The sequence below is a fragment of the Pseudophryne corroboree genome, chromosome 2 (assembly GCF_028390025.1).
Source record: "Pseudophryne corroboree isolate aPseCor3 chromosome 2, aPseCor3.hap2, whole genome shotgun sequence".
Taxonomy (NCBI): Eukaryota; Metazoa; Chordata; class Amphibia; order Anura; family Myobatrachidae; genus Pseudophryne; species Pseudophryne corroboree.
This window is the reverse complement of record NC_086445.1, coordinates 953079920-953095376: the sequence shown is the minus strand read 5'-3', so window position 1 is coordinate 953095376 and position 15457 is coordinate 953079920.

Below are 15457 nucleotides of genomic sequence, written 5' to 3'. Positions count from 1 at the left end.
ACACACGGCTTGACACCTGTTGTCCGCATTTGTGTTAAAATAATTCCACACCGAAGAGGTGATTTTTTTTGTAATTTGACGAGGCATGTCAATGGCCATATTCGTCCCACGGACAACAGGTGTCTCCCCGGGTGCCTGACTTAAACAAACCACCTCACCATCAGAATCCTCCTTGTCAATTTCCTCCTCAGCGCCAGCAACACCCATATCCTCATCCTGGTGTACTTAAACAGTGACATCTTCAATTTGACTATCAGGAACTGGACTGCGGGTGCTCCTTCCAGCACTTGCAGGGGGCGTGCAAATGGTGGAAGGCGCCACCTCTTCCCGTCCAGTGTTGGGAAGGTCAGGCATCGCAGCCGACACAATTGGACTCTCCTTGGGGATTTGTGATTTAGAAGAACGCACAGTTCTTTGCTGTGCTTTTGCCAGCTTAAGTCTTTTCATTTTTCTAGCGAGAGGATGAGTGCTTCCGTCCTCATGTGAAGCTGAACCACTAGCCATGAACATAGGCCAGGGCCTCAGCCGTTCCTTGCCACTCCGTGTCGTAAATGGCATATTGGCAAGTTTACGCTTCTCCTCAGACGCTTTTCATTTAGATTTTTGGGTCATTTTACTGAACTTTTGTTTTTTGAATTTTACATGTTCTCTGCTATGACATTGGGCATCGGCCTTGGCAGACGACGTTGATGGCATTTCATCGTCTCGGCCATGACTAGTGGCAGCAGCTTCAGCACGAGGTGGAAGTGGATCTTGATCTTTCCCTATTTTACCCTCCACATTTTTGTTCTCCATCTTTTAATGTGTGGAATTATATGCCAGTATCAATACAATGGCCTACTACTATATATATTGCGCACAACTGAAATGCACCACAGGTATGGATGGATTGTATACTTGACGACACAGAGGTAGGTAGAGCAGTGGCCTACTTTACCGTACTGCTATATATTATATACTGGTGGTCAGCAAACTGTGCAAAACTGAAACGCACCAAAGGTATGGATGGATAGTATACTTGACGACACAGAGGTAGGTAGAGCAGTGGCCTACTGTACCGTACTGCTATATATTATATACTGGTGGTCAGCAAACTGTGCAAAACTGAAATGCACCACAGGTATGGATGGATAGTATACTTGACGACACAGAGGTAGGTAGAGCAGTGGCCTACTATACCGTACTGCTATATATTATATACTGGTGGTCAGCAAACTGTGCAAAACTGAAATGCACCACAGGTATGGATGGATAGTATACTTGACGACACAGAGGTAGGTAGAGCAGTGGCCTACTGTACCGTACTGCTATATATTATATACTGGTGGTCAGCAAACTGTGCAAAACTGAAATGCACCACAGGTATGGATGGATAGTATACTTGACGACACAGAGGTAGGTAGAGCAGTGGCCTACTGTACCGTACTGCTATATATTATATACTGGTGGTCAGCAAACTGTGCAAAACTGAAATGCACCACCGGTATGGATGGATAGTATACACGACGACACAGAGGTAGGTAGAGCAGTGGCCTACTGTACCGTACTGCTATATATTATATACTGGTGGTCAGCAAACTGTGCAAAACTGAAATGCACAACAGGTATGGATGGATAGTATACTTGACGACACAGAGGAAGGTAGAGCAGTGGCCTACTGTACCGTACTGCTATATATTATATACTGGTGGTCAGCAAACTGTGCAAAACTGAAATGCACCACAGGTATGGATGGATAGTATACTTGACGACACAGAGGTAGGTAGAGCAGTGGCCTACTGTACCGTACTGCTATATATTATATACTGGTGGTTAGCAAACTGTGCAAAACTGAAATGCACCACAGGTATGGATGGATAATATACTTGACGACACAGAGGTAGGTAGAGCAGTGGCCTACTGTACCGTACTGCTATATATTATATATTGGTGGTCAGCAAACTGTGCAAAACTGAAATGCACCACAGGTATGGATGGATAGTATACTTGACGACACAGAGGTAGGTAGAGCAGTGGCCTACTGTACCGTACTGCTATATATTATATACTGGTGGTCAGCAAACTGTGCAAAACTGAAATGCACCACAGGTATGGATGGATAGTATACTTGACGACACAGAGGTAGGTAGAGCAGTGGCCTACTGTACCGTACTGCTATATATTATATACTGGTGGTCAGCAAACTGTGCAAAACTGAAATGCACCACAGGTATGGATGGATAGTATACTTGACGACATAGAGGTAGGTAGAGCAGTGGCCTTCTGTACCGTACTCCTATATATTATATACTGGTGGTCAGCAAAATTATGCACTGTACTCCTACTATATACTACAATGCAGCACAGATATGGAGCTTTTTTCAGGCAGAGAACGTATAATACTGGTGGTCACTGGTCAGCAAAACTCTGCACTGTACTCCTCCTATATAATACTGCTGGTCCCCAGTCCCCACAATAAAGCAGTGTGAGCACAGATATATGCAGCACACTGAGAACAGATATGGAGCGTTTTTCAGGCAGAGAACGTATAATACTGGTGGTCACTGGTCAGCAAAACTCTGCACTGTACTCCTCCTATATAGTACTGCTGGTCCCCAGTCCCCACAATAAAGCAGTGTGAGCACAGATATATGCAGCACACTGAGCACAGATATGGAGCGTTTTTCAGGAAGAGAACGTATAATACTGCTGGTCACTGGTCAGCAAAACTCTGCACTGTACTCCTCCTATATAATACTGCTGGTCCCCAGTCCCCACAATAAAGCAGTGTGAGCACAGATATATGCAGCACACTGAGCACAGTTATGGAGCGTTTTTCAGGCAGAGAACGTATAATACTGGTGGTCACTGGTCAGCAAAACTCTGCACTGTACTCCTCCTATATAATACTGCTGGTCCCCAGTCCCCACAATAAAGCAGTGTGAGCACAGATATATGCAGCACACTGAGCACAGATATGGAGCAATTTTCAGGCAGACAACGTATAATACTGGTGGTCACTGGTCAGCAAAACTCTGCACTGTACTCCTCCTATAATACTGCTGGTCCCCAGAATAAAGATATTTGCACTGCAGCCCCCTGAAACAAATTGAGAGGACGCCAGCCACGTCCTCTCACTATCATTTCCAATGCACGAGTGAAAAATGGCGGCGATGCGCGGCTCCTTATATAGATTCCGAATCTCGCGAGAATCCGACAGCGGGATGATGACGTTCGGGCGCGCTCGGGTTAACCGAGCCATACGGGAGAATCCGAGTATGCCTCGGACCCGTGTAAAAAGGGTGAAGTTCGGGGGGGGTTCGGATTCCAAGGAACCGAACCCGCTCATCACTAGCTCATCTGTACATAAACAAATTAGCAAAACAAGAAAACAGTGGCTTACAGTGCAATACAAGTATGTGATTTAAAAACATTGCTGCATCAGTGGTGATTACACTCAAATAAGCATAAGGGAGGCAGAAACCGAGGGTTAGGATCCATTGTAGGGAGTAAGCAGCAGACTATAATAGTAAGTAAAAGAAGAAAAAGCGAGGGAAAACAGCTGTGCTCATAAGTGCTTCCATTCCAAAGGGCAGGGTCTTAAATTGGGTTCTGAAGTGGAAGGGGAGTCAGTGTAGGGCTAGTAGGAGAGTGGAGGTGTAGTATATTTGGAGAGGAAGATCAGCCGTGCATCAGCATTGAGGAGTGGTTGGAGTGGAGAGATGTTGGAATAAGGGAATTCAGATAAGAGTAGGTTAAATTACTCCAATCTGGAAAAGACCAGTGAGTGGATGAAGGTCTTAGTAGCAACCAGGATGAGAAAGTGTAAGATCCTAGAAATGTTTTTGAGATGGAAACAGCATGACTGAAAGGTACTGAATATGTGGTTTGTAGGAGAGGGAGGGGTCAATGATTACTTCAAGAGAGGTAGCAGAGGTGGCAAGAGGGAATAGGGTCAAGGGGGAGACGGAAGAGGGGGGGGGGACTGGATGAGGGCCATATCTTCATATCCAGATAAAGGGGAAAAAGAAGTCAGGGTTGGTAAGATGGATGAAAAGGTGTAGAGTGGGAAAGGAGAGGGCAGGGTGCTGAGCGTGTGGTGGCATGTGAATCCTGTTGTATGGAGTCAATTTTAAATGTGAAGTAGCAAAGTCAAGGACGGAGAGTGTGAAGGGGGTGGGCAGAGGAGGGAGTTCAAAGTGGTGAGAAGACACCGGTGTTAGGATCTCCTGTTCTGTACTGCCACGTCGCCATGGCAACCGGGAGGCAAGTGTTAGCGAAGTAACCTGAGCGCAGCTGATACTCCGGTCCGGGTTTTTACTGTGTAGATGTTACAGGCTCTGTGCACGGCAGGGAATCCGGCGCTGGTTTTGTGCTCACAGTCTGTGAGGTCTGAGTGGGGCGTGGACAGCACCTGCTATATAAACCATCCTCTCAGGCTAGGCAAATGCTGCTGAATCTTTGTTTGTTAGTCAGTTCCAGAGAGTTAGCTAGTACTGTGTGACTTTGTATTTACTTGTTGCTTACTGCGAATAGGCCTTGGGATTCGGTACTTCATTCTGCCAATCCGGACCTAGCAGTAAGACTGGAGTCAGTTCTTTTGCTATTCTGTGAACCCAGCAGGTTTGCGGCTGTACTCTCAGACCTGCTTGCTTAATCCTCCCTCACTGTGCAGGGCATCCAGGTGTCAGTTTAGTGGCAGTAAGCTGAACCTGTGCCATGCAAGTGGGGGTTAGGATTGTGGATACTCTCCTTGTGTCTATATTTCTATCTCTGACCAAGGAGTTTATTCCCACACCCGTTGGTAAACCTTTGGGGTTTTTCCTGTTGCTCTTAGCAACATCATTTTGGGTGCTCCACATGTTAAATCACTACATCTCGCTTCATTGTCCGCTCTATTCCATCTGAGCATTCCTGACACTAGGGAGACACCGAATTCCTGAGCCTTTGGGCTTCCCCGTTCATTTTGTGTTTATTAGTTATTCCATCACCTCCTGTGTATGTTGTGTTATACTGTCTGTGAGTTCGTTTTGCCTCGCATCCCTCTCTGTTCATACACCGGTATACTCCTGTTAGCACTGGTGTGCGTAACATATTCAGCAGCCCTACTCCTGTTGAAATTTTGTGGGAATATGGAGCATACCCCTCAAAATACTTTGGTCCTGTCCTGACTGCAGGTCCTGACTCGACAATTTAATGAGATGTCCATTAAAATGAACACCCCGCAGGCCGCTAGCGGAGCTCCAGCAGCAGCAGCGGCAAGTTTAGGGGTTAAGGAGCCGAAAGTAAATCTCCCGGATCGTTTTTCTGGAGATCGCTCGCAGTTCTTTTGTTTCAAGGAGAGCTGTAAGCTATATTTCAGGCTTAGGCCCCAGTCTTCTGGGTCGGAGATTCAGCGGGTGGGCATGGTGATTTCCTTGCTACAAGGAGAACCACAGGTCTGGGCATATGGGTTGCAGCCTGACTGTCCGTCGCTTAAAAGTGTTGATGCTTTTTTTACGGCACTGGGCATTTTGTATGATGACCCTGACAAGATGGCTTCAGCCGAGGCTCAGATTACGGTCCTAAAGCAAGGGCGACAGCCAGCTGAGGTTTATAGTACGGAGTTTCGGAGGTTGGCTCATGATACCCAGTGGAATGACCCAGCCCTGAGAAACCAGTACCGAGGGGGCCTTTCTGACCAGATAAAGGACCAACTGGTACAATATCCCTCGCCTGATAGCTTAGATCAGCTCATGCAGTTATCCATCCGGGTGGATAGACGGCTGAGAGAGCGTAGGCTTGAAAGGGAGACCGCAGTTTCCTTTTTTCCCAAGGGAACCTCAGACTCTGAGGAATATTCCGAGGAGCCTATGCAGATTGGGGCTACCCGCCTCTCCTCGCGTGAGAAGATGCGGAGGAGACAGCAGGGTTTGTGTTTGTACTGTGGGAATAAAGGTCATGTCGTAGTATCATGCCCAGAAAAGCCGGAAAATTTCAGGGCCTGAGGGTGATGGGAAATATCCTGTCAGGCCAGAAGTCAGATTTTCCCAAAAATACTTTTCTCATTCCGGTGACTTTGGAGATCCTCGGTCAAACTGTCAAGACTGAGGCCTTTGTTGACAGTGGGGCCGATGGGGTTTTCATGGACCGTCAATTCGCCCTGGAACACTCTGTTCCCTCAGTACCTTTGGCATCAGAGATTGAGATCTGTGGATTAAATGGGGAACCATTGTCCCAGGGTAAAATTACCTCCTGCACCAGCCAAATTCCTTTGTTTATTGGAGCCACACACTCTGAAAAATTGTCTTTCTATGTGACTGTCTGTTCTTTTGCCCCATTGGTTTTGGGGTTACCCTGGTTAAGGGCCCATAACCCTCAATTTAACTGGGTCTCTGGGGAGATTCTTAGTTGGGGTAGTGATTGTTTCAGGGGTTGCTTGAGCCTTCCAGTCAGGGTCTCGCAGCTAAGTTTGCCAGGATTGCCAGGATGTTATGCAGATTTTGCGGATGTGTTCTCCAAAAAAGTTGCGGAGGTACTACCTCCCCATCGCCCCTATGACTGTGCCATTGATTTGTTGCCGGATGCTAAGCTTCCCAAGAGCAGGTTGTACTCCCTGTCACGTCCTGAGACTCAGGCTATGGCAGAGTACATTCAGGAGAACTTGGCTAAGGGATTTATCAGACCCTCACAGTCCCCAGTTGGGTCGGGGTTCTTCTTCGTGGGTAAAAAGGACGGTTCGTTGCGACCCTGCATCGACTTCAGGGAATTGAACTGTATCACGATTAAAAACTCGTACCCACTGCCTCTCATTTCGGTTTTGTTTGACCAGCTTCGTACTGCCACCATTTTTTCTAAGATTGACCTACGCGGTGCTTACAATCTAATCCGAATAAGAGAGGGGGATGAATGGAAGACTGCCTTTAAAACCCACTCAGGGCATTATGAATATTTGGTGATGCCTTTTGGGCTCTCTAATGCCCCGGCAGTCTACCAGGAATTCATGAACGATGTGCTCAGGGAATATTTGGATAGATTTTTAGTTGTTTATCTAGATGACATCCTAATCTTCTCCCATTCCCTGGAGGAACATCGGAAGCATGTACGCTTAGTCCTCCAGAAACTCAGAGACCACCAGCTTGGGGCGAAGCTGGAGAAGTGCGAATTTGAAGTCCAGCAAATCGCATTTCTAGGGTATATTATCTCCTCAGAAGGTTTCCAAATGGAGGGTTCTAAGGTACAGGCATTCCTGGATTGGGTGCAGCCCGCTAGTTTGAAGGCCCTTCAGCGTTTTCTGGGCTTTGCGAATTTTTATAGACGGTTCATCGCTGGATTTTCGTCTATAGTGGCCCCCTTGGTGGCACTCACTAAGAAAGGGGCGGATGTTGCTCACTGGTCTTGTGAGGCCAAAGCGGCCTTTGCCCATCTCAAAAGGGCATTTGTCTCGGCCAAGGTGCTGCGACACCCAGATCCAGAGCGTCCTTTTGTGGTAGAAGTGGATGCCTCTGAGATAGGTATTGGGGCAGTGCTCTCTCAGATGGTCTGATAATCGCCTTCATCCCTGTGCTTACTTTTCCCGTAAATTTTCGTCTGCCGAGATGAATTATGATGTGGGTAACCGGGAATTGTTGGCTATAAAGGATGCACTCGGGGAGTGGAGACACTGGCTTGAGGGGGCAAAGTTTGTGGTCTCAATTCTCACGACCATAAGAATCTGGCATATTTAGAGTCAGCGAAGCGGCTCAATGCCAGGCAAGCACGATGGGCTTTGTTTTTTGCTCGCTTTAATTTTTTGATAACATATCGCCCTGGGTCAAAAAACATCAAGGCTGATGCGCTCTCGCGGAGTTTTGCTCCAGTCCAAGAAACCACCGAGGAGCCATTGCCCATTGTGTCCCCATCATGTATTAAAGTGGGCATTACCCAGGACCTCTTGTCATTAGTCCTTAGAGCACAGGAGCAGGCTCCTCCAGACCTTCCGGTAGGTCTCTTGTTTGTGCCTCCTAGGTTAAGACAGCGAGTGTTCCTGGAATTCCATGCCAAGAGGTCGGCAGGGCATCCGGGTATTGCCAGAACTCGGGAGTTGCTGTCTAGGGCGGTGTGGTGGCCCTTGGTGGCTAGGGATGTGGATCAGTGGGTTCGGGCATGTGACGTTTGTGCCCGAAATAAAACTCCTAGAGGGGTTCCTGTCGGCCCATTACATCCACTCTCTATACCATCTAAGCCATGGACCCACATTTCCATGGATTTTGTGGGGGACTTGCCCAAATCCTCGGGGATGACAGCCATTTGGGTTGTCGTTGACAGGTTTCCGAAGATGGCGCATTTCGTTCCACTGGTTGGGTTGCCATCGGCCAGACGCCTGTCTGAGTTATTTATGCAGCATGTTGTGCGCCTCCACGGGTTGCCACTTGATGTGGTCTCTGACCGTGGATCCCAGTTTGTGGCCAAATTCTGGAGGGCATTTTGTTCTGATCTCCAGATTTCTGTGAGCTTGTCGTCAGGCTACCATCCACAGTCTAATGGGCAGACTGAGAGGGTGAACCAGTCCTTGGAGCAGTTCCTCAGGTGTTATGTCTCCAAGTGTCATACTGACTGGGTTGCTCATCTGTCCATGGCGGAGTTTGCCTATAACAACGCGGCTCACTCTGCTACAGGGATCTCTCCCTTCCTTTGTGTGTATGGGCATCATCCTAAGGCCAATTCTTTTGACCCCCTGGATTCCACGCCTGGTGGTTCCTCTGTGGTTTCGGCCCTTAGGGGTATTTGGAGGAAAGTTAAGAAAGCCCTTGTGTCTGTGTCATTAGTGACCAAAAGTGTTTTTGATAAGCGGAGAAGACCCTGCAGCTTTAAATTAGGAGACTTCGTCTGGTTGTCTACCAAGAATTTGAAGTTGAGACAGCCATCTCATAAGTTAGGCCCCCGGTTCATCGGCCCTTATAAGATCACCAGGGTTATCAATCCGGTGGCATTTCAGTTAGATCTGCCCCGTTCATTGGGTATCAATAAAACATTTCATTGTTCCCTTTTAAAACTGGCGGTTAGTAATCCTTCTTCCAGTGGAAGACCTTCTCCTCTTCTGATACGGGGTCAGAGGGAGTTTGTGGTTGAAAGGGTTCTTGACTCCAAGATGGTTCGGGGTCGGCTGTCATTTTTGGTGCACTGGAAGGGGTATGGCCCGGAGGAGCGGTCGTGGGTGCGCAGTTGTGATCTTCATGCCCCCATACTGATACGCTCTTTCTTCTCGCAGTTCCCCGATAAACCCGGTGGTAGGGGTTCTTTGACCCCTCGTCAGAGGGGGGGTACTGTTAGGATCTCCTGTTCTGTACTGCCACGTCGCCATGGCAACCGGGAGGCAAGTGTTAGCGAAGTAACCTGAGCGCAGCTGATACTCCGGTCCGGGTTTTTACTGTGTAGTGGTTACAGGCTCTGTGCACGGCAGGGAATCCGGCGCTGGTTTTGTGCTCACAGTCTGTGAGGTCTGAGTGGAGCGTGGACAGCACCTGCTATATAAACCATCCTCTCAGGCTAGGCAAATGCTGCTGAATCTTTGTTTGTTAGTCAGTTCTAGAGAGTTAGCTAGTACTGTGTGACTTTGTATTTACTTGTTGCTTACTGCGAATAGGCCTTGGGATTCGGTTCTTCATTCTGCCAATCCGGACCTAGCAGTACGACTGGAGTCAGTTGTTTAACCTGCTGGGGTTCTTTTGCTATTCTGTGAACCCAGCAGGTTTGCGGCTGTACTCTCAGACCTGCTTGCTTAATCCTCCCTCACTGTGCAGGGCGTCCAGGTGTCAGTTTAGTGGCAGTAAGCTGAACCTGTGCCCTGCAAGTGGGGGTTAGGATTGTGGATACTCTCCTTGTGTCTATATTTCTATCTCTGACCAAGGAGTTTATTCCCACACCCGTTGGTAACCCTTTGGGGTTTTTCCTGTTGCTCTTAGCAACATCATTTTGGGTGCTCCACATGTTAAATCACTACATCTCGCTTCATTGTCCGCTCTATTCCATCTGAGCATTCCTGACACTAGGGAGACACCCAATTCCTGAGCCTTTGGGCTTCCCCGTTCATTTTGTGTTTATTAGTTATTCCATCACCTCCTGTGTATGTTGTGTTATACTGTCTGTGAGTTCGTTTTGCCTCGCATCCCTCTCTGTTCATACACCGGTATACTCCTGTTAGCACTGGTGTGCGTAACAACCGGGGGTTCGAGGACTGGAAGGAGATGAGACTCCTAAAAATATGACTGTTTAGAGCGGGAAAGTGCAGCACTGTAGGATAAGAGAATAAGGGGCATATTGTATGTAATAGGGTCCAAGTTTGCCAGAGGTGAGGAATGCTGAACGATCTTGGATGTACTTAAAGGGGAAATCATTTACAACAAAGGGTGGGGAACCTTTGGCCCTCCAGCTGTTGCTGAACTACATATACCAGCATGCCCTGCTACAGTTTTGCTATTTTGCCATGCTGAAACTATTGCTGGGCATGCTGGGATGTGTAGTTCTACAACAGCTGGAGGGCCAAAGGTTCCCCACCCCTGATTTACAAATAGAGTTGAGCGGGTTCGGTTCCCTGAGAACCCGCTCAACTCTAACGCTCCGCTGAACTTCACGCTCTGAGTCCGGATCCGAGTCCGGCTCCAGACTTACCACTAGACTCGGAAACCAGAACGAGGCAAAATGTCATCATCCCGCTGTTGGATTCTTGCGGGATTTGGATCCCATATAAACAGCTGCGAGTCGCTGCCATTTTCACTCCGGACTTAGAGAATGAGGGCGACAGACCTCTGTCTCTCTGTGGGTGGTGGCAATGGGTGGGGATAGTGTGTGCTCTGCAGGGCTGCTGCTGCAGTCACTGTGGTGTACCTGTGCTGTGTTAGGGGTGCTGTCCTGGCTGTCACTGGTGTTTCATGTGCTGCAGCTGTACATGGGTGTTGCTGTCCTGGCTGTCACTGTGTTGTACAGGGGGCAGGGGCACTGTAAAATATAGGGGTGCTGATGTCTTAATAACATTACACTGGCCCTGTCTGCTATAAAAATTTCAGTGCAGTTGTTAAAAATTGAAAGCACACTGCTCCTGTATCCTGTAAAATACAGGGGTGCTGATGTCTTAATAACATTTCACTGGTCCTGTCTGCTATAAAAATCCAGGTGCAATTGTTAAAAATTAAAAGCACACTGCTCCTGTATGTTGTCAAGTATAGGGGTGCTGCTGGCCCTGTATGTTGTAAAGATTCAGGGGTGCAGTTGTTAAAAATTAAAAGCACACTGCTGTATGCTGTAAAATTTAGGGGTGCTGCTGTTCAAATAACATTACACTGGCCCTGTCTGTTATAAAAATTCAGGGGTGCAGTGAAAATTAATGTACACTGGCCCCGTCTTGTATGCTGTCATAATTCCAGAGTGCAGTGAAAATCAATGTACACTGGTCCTGTTTTGTATGCTGTAATAATTCTAGGGTGCAGTGAAAATCAATGTACTGTACACTAGCCCTGTCTTGTATGCTGCAAAATTACAGGGGTGTTGTGAAAATACAGGGGTGGTGGCACTGTCTGAGGTTGCGATGTCTAGGCCTGACCTTCACAACACTGTATGGGAAGAGGTGGCTCCTACCACCATTTGCATGTGCCCGGCAAGTGCTGGGAGGAGCACCGCCAGTCAAGTTGCTGATATTGAGATTGAGGATGTCACTGTTGTAGTACACCAGGATGAGGAGGATATGGTGTAGTTGGCGCTGCAGAGGAAGTTGACGATGAGGATTCTAATGGTGATGTGGTTTGTTTAAATAAGGCACCAGTGGGGACAGTTGTTGTCAGTGGAATGAGAAAGCCCATTTTCATGCCTGGGCGAAAAACTGAAAAAGCCACCTCTTCGGTGTGGAATTATTTCTCGACAAATCCAGACAACAGGTGAAAAGCCGTGTGTTGCCTTTGTCAATCTGTAATAAGTAGAGTTAAGGACGCAAAATACCTAGGAACATCCTCCCTTATACGTCACCTGCAGAGCATTCATCAGAAGTTTTGTCAAGTGACAATTAAATGTAATTAAATTAAAGTGAAGTACATTGTCAAGTATGTGCTGTTTGGGGCCTAGTTTTTAAAACTGCCATCCTGTCTGCCACTGCAGTGCCACTCCTAGATGGGCCAGGTGTTTGTGCCACCCACTTGTGTCGCTTAGCTTAGTCATCCAGCTACCTTGTTGCACCTCTGTTTTTTTCCTTGCATTATGTTCTGTTTGGGGCCTAGTTTTTAAAACTGCCATCCTGTTTGTCACTGCAGTGCCACTCCTAGATGGGCCAGGTGTTTGTACCGCCCACTTGTGTTGCTCAGCTTAGTCATCCAGCTACCTCTGTGCAACCTTCTGGCCTAAAAACAATATGGTGAGGTGTGAGGTGTTCAGAATAGACTGGAAATGAGTGGAAATGAATGTTATTGAGATTATTAATACTGTAGGATCAAAATGACGCCCAAATTCTGTGATTTTAGCTGTTTTTGTGTTTTAAAAAAAAAATCTTCCAGATCCAACCCCCCCCCCCCCCCTCCCCGCAAAAAAAAACAACCCCGAAAGGTTGGTTTTGGCAAAACCAATCCAGCTCCAAAACACGAGCAGGGATCCAGTTCCAAAACCAAAACATGAAAAGTGCCTGCCGCACATCCTTATTTACAATGCAAAACCATACCTTGTAAATGAGTGCCCCTTTAGTAAAAACGTCTGTGATCATCCGGCATCCCACACCTTCAGCAAACTCAGACCCTATTACATATGCCCTAAATGTGAAATGGAGGAAGTCTGCCTTAGAGCGTGGTCTCCTCCAATGTCACTTGGCAGTTCGTGAACACTTTGCAGGTATCTGGTGCATTTGGAATGCCAGGGTTGAATTGCGGATCTGCCACGGTTATTGCCAAAGTAACAGAGTCAAGGGTAGAAGTAAGGGAGACATTGGCCCTCATTCCGAGTTGTTCGCTCGCAAGGCGAATGTAGCAGAGTTACACACGCTAAGCCGCCGCCTACTGGGAGTGAATCTTAGCTTCTTAAAATTGCGACCGACGTACGCGCAATATTGCGATTACAAACGAGTTAGCAGTTTCAGAGTAGCTCCAGACTTACTCTGCCTGTGCGATCATTTCAGTGCTTGTCGTTCCTGGTTGACGTCACAAACACACCCAGCGTTCGCCCAGGCACTCCCACCGTTTCCCCGGCCACTCCTGCGTTTTTTCCGGAAACGGTAGCGTTTTCAGCCACACGCCCCTGAAACGCCGTGTATCCGCCCAGTAACACCCATTTCCTGTCAATCACATTACGATCGCCGGAGCGAAGAAAAAGCCGTGAGTAAAAATACTTTCTTCATAGTAAAGTTACTTGGCGCAGTCGCAGTGCGAACATTGCGCATGCGTACTAAGCGGATTTTCACTGCGATGCGATGAAAAATACCGAGCGAACAACTCGGAATGAGGGCCATTGTTTAGGGAAGTTGTCTGTTCAGGGCATAAGAGTGAGAATAGGAGAGAGAAGTGAGTCAAGCAGGGAGAATAAGAATATGGTGTTGATAGCCTCAGTGTTACACTTACTGATGGTATTCTTACAGATGTGTCCTCTTGTACCTTTGCTGTGGGAGAGTCAGCGTGCCATGGTGTTGTTGTGATTCATATGTATCATGGTACAGCTCAACCTCCCACAGCTTCTAGTTTCCCCATTGAAAGTATAGGTAGTGGGAGCATAGCTTCCCACTACCCTGCTGCAGTACTGGCTATACCTCTTGCTATTCTGGGTAGCAGACCATTGCTCCCAGCTACCACGGTCAGGTCTCTGGGCTTTAGTGTTGTGGTAGCAATAGGGTGCATATGCTTTGCAGGCCAAGATGCAGGAGGACACATCTGCAGGAGGCAGAGGTGGCGAAGGAGAGTGATATAAGTTAAAAGAGAGAAGGTTATGGTCAAAGAGGGAGAAATGGGAAATAGTATAGTAAGATATATCACAATGGTGAGTGAAGACTAGATCAAGTGAGTGACCACTCATATGGCAGGGTGAGGAGGTCCATTGGGAGAGAGCAAACGATGACATGAGGGTAAGGAGTTTAGAGACAGAGGATTCTGTGGGGATATCAAAGTCACCTTAGATGAGGGTGGGAAGGTCTAAAGAGAGAAAGAAATTTGGCCAGTGGGTGGTAAATGACAGTAACTCAAAGGTGAACACATTGGAAGAGGCATAAAGCATGTAGAGATTGTGAGGAGTGATTCTGAGAGTATGAGTGGGTAGGAGTAACCACAGGATATAAGGACCCTAACACCACCACCATGGTGATCCCCGGGCTGGGAGAATTAAAGAAAGTGAGGACCACAGATGAGAAAGCAGTGAGAGAGGTGTTGTCAGTGGAGAAAATACAGATTTTATTAATGGCTAGGAGATGTAGGGAGCTGGAGATAAAAAGTTCATGAGTGGGGACCACTTTATTACAGACAGAGTTGGTTCTCCAGAGGACACAGGAGAGAGGCACAGAGTTTGTGGGAGAGATGTAAATGAGATTATCAGGGTTGCTGTAGTGTTGAATAGTGGTGGATTTAGGAGTGAGGGTACCTCTAGGCACAACAGTAACGCCTACATCCCCCCGCACCTAATTTTATTATTTTCCATGATTGTTTATAAACCATCATTTGATGATTACCAATATAGAATAATAATAAAAAGCCACATGCTATGACATTTTGTATTATTTTTAACTATGTGTACATATTTACTAAGTAGGACAGTTTACTGGGGTTGTATGTGCATGTCCTACCTGTTTACACTCCACTCAAGATGGCATATGGTACAGTACAGCTGCTACTGGTACATTTCAGGCTGACGGTACCAACACAAGCACCCATGTGCTAATAGAAAATTCCTCACTGGTGTTGAGGTGAGATTAATTTGAAGAAGCCATTTATTCTATTTTTACATCCATTTAAAATAAATTTGATTTTACCTCCTTTCGTGGGAGAAAGCTTAATAGTCAGCCTGCCATTAGAGTAAAGAACTCAGGGGCAGATGTACAGATGTGTTCCTCTACACATTTGCTGTTTTAGCAGCGTGCTGTTGTGGGCCTGCAATGCGTATGCAGCACAGCACGCTACGTGCATACACATCGTAAGCGGCTTCCATTAGAACGAATGTGAACAAGCGCATGCAGCTCACATTCACTACAGTGTATATCAGGCTTTTTCAACCAGTGTGCCGTGGCACACTAGTGTGCCGCGACCAGTTGCAAGGTGTGCCGCGGAGCCAGAGCAGCTTCCTGCACCTTCAGAGTGAACTGTTGGCCCGGGCTCTTCTTATTGGATCATTCTTGCTCTGGCTGTGACGTATGCCTTGATGATGCCGGCGGTGTGATATCATAGGTCCGGCCGCTGCATCTCACCACCCAGCCAGCCCACCCGCCTGCATACACATCTTCCATTTCCCGCCTGCATCCACAGCTTTCCTTGCCCACCGACATCCACACATCTGCAGGACTGCCCGCTGC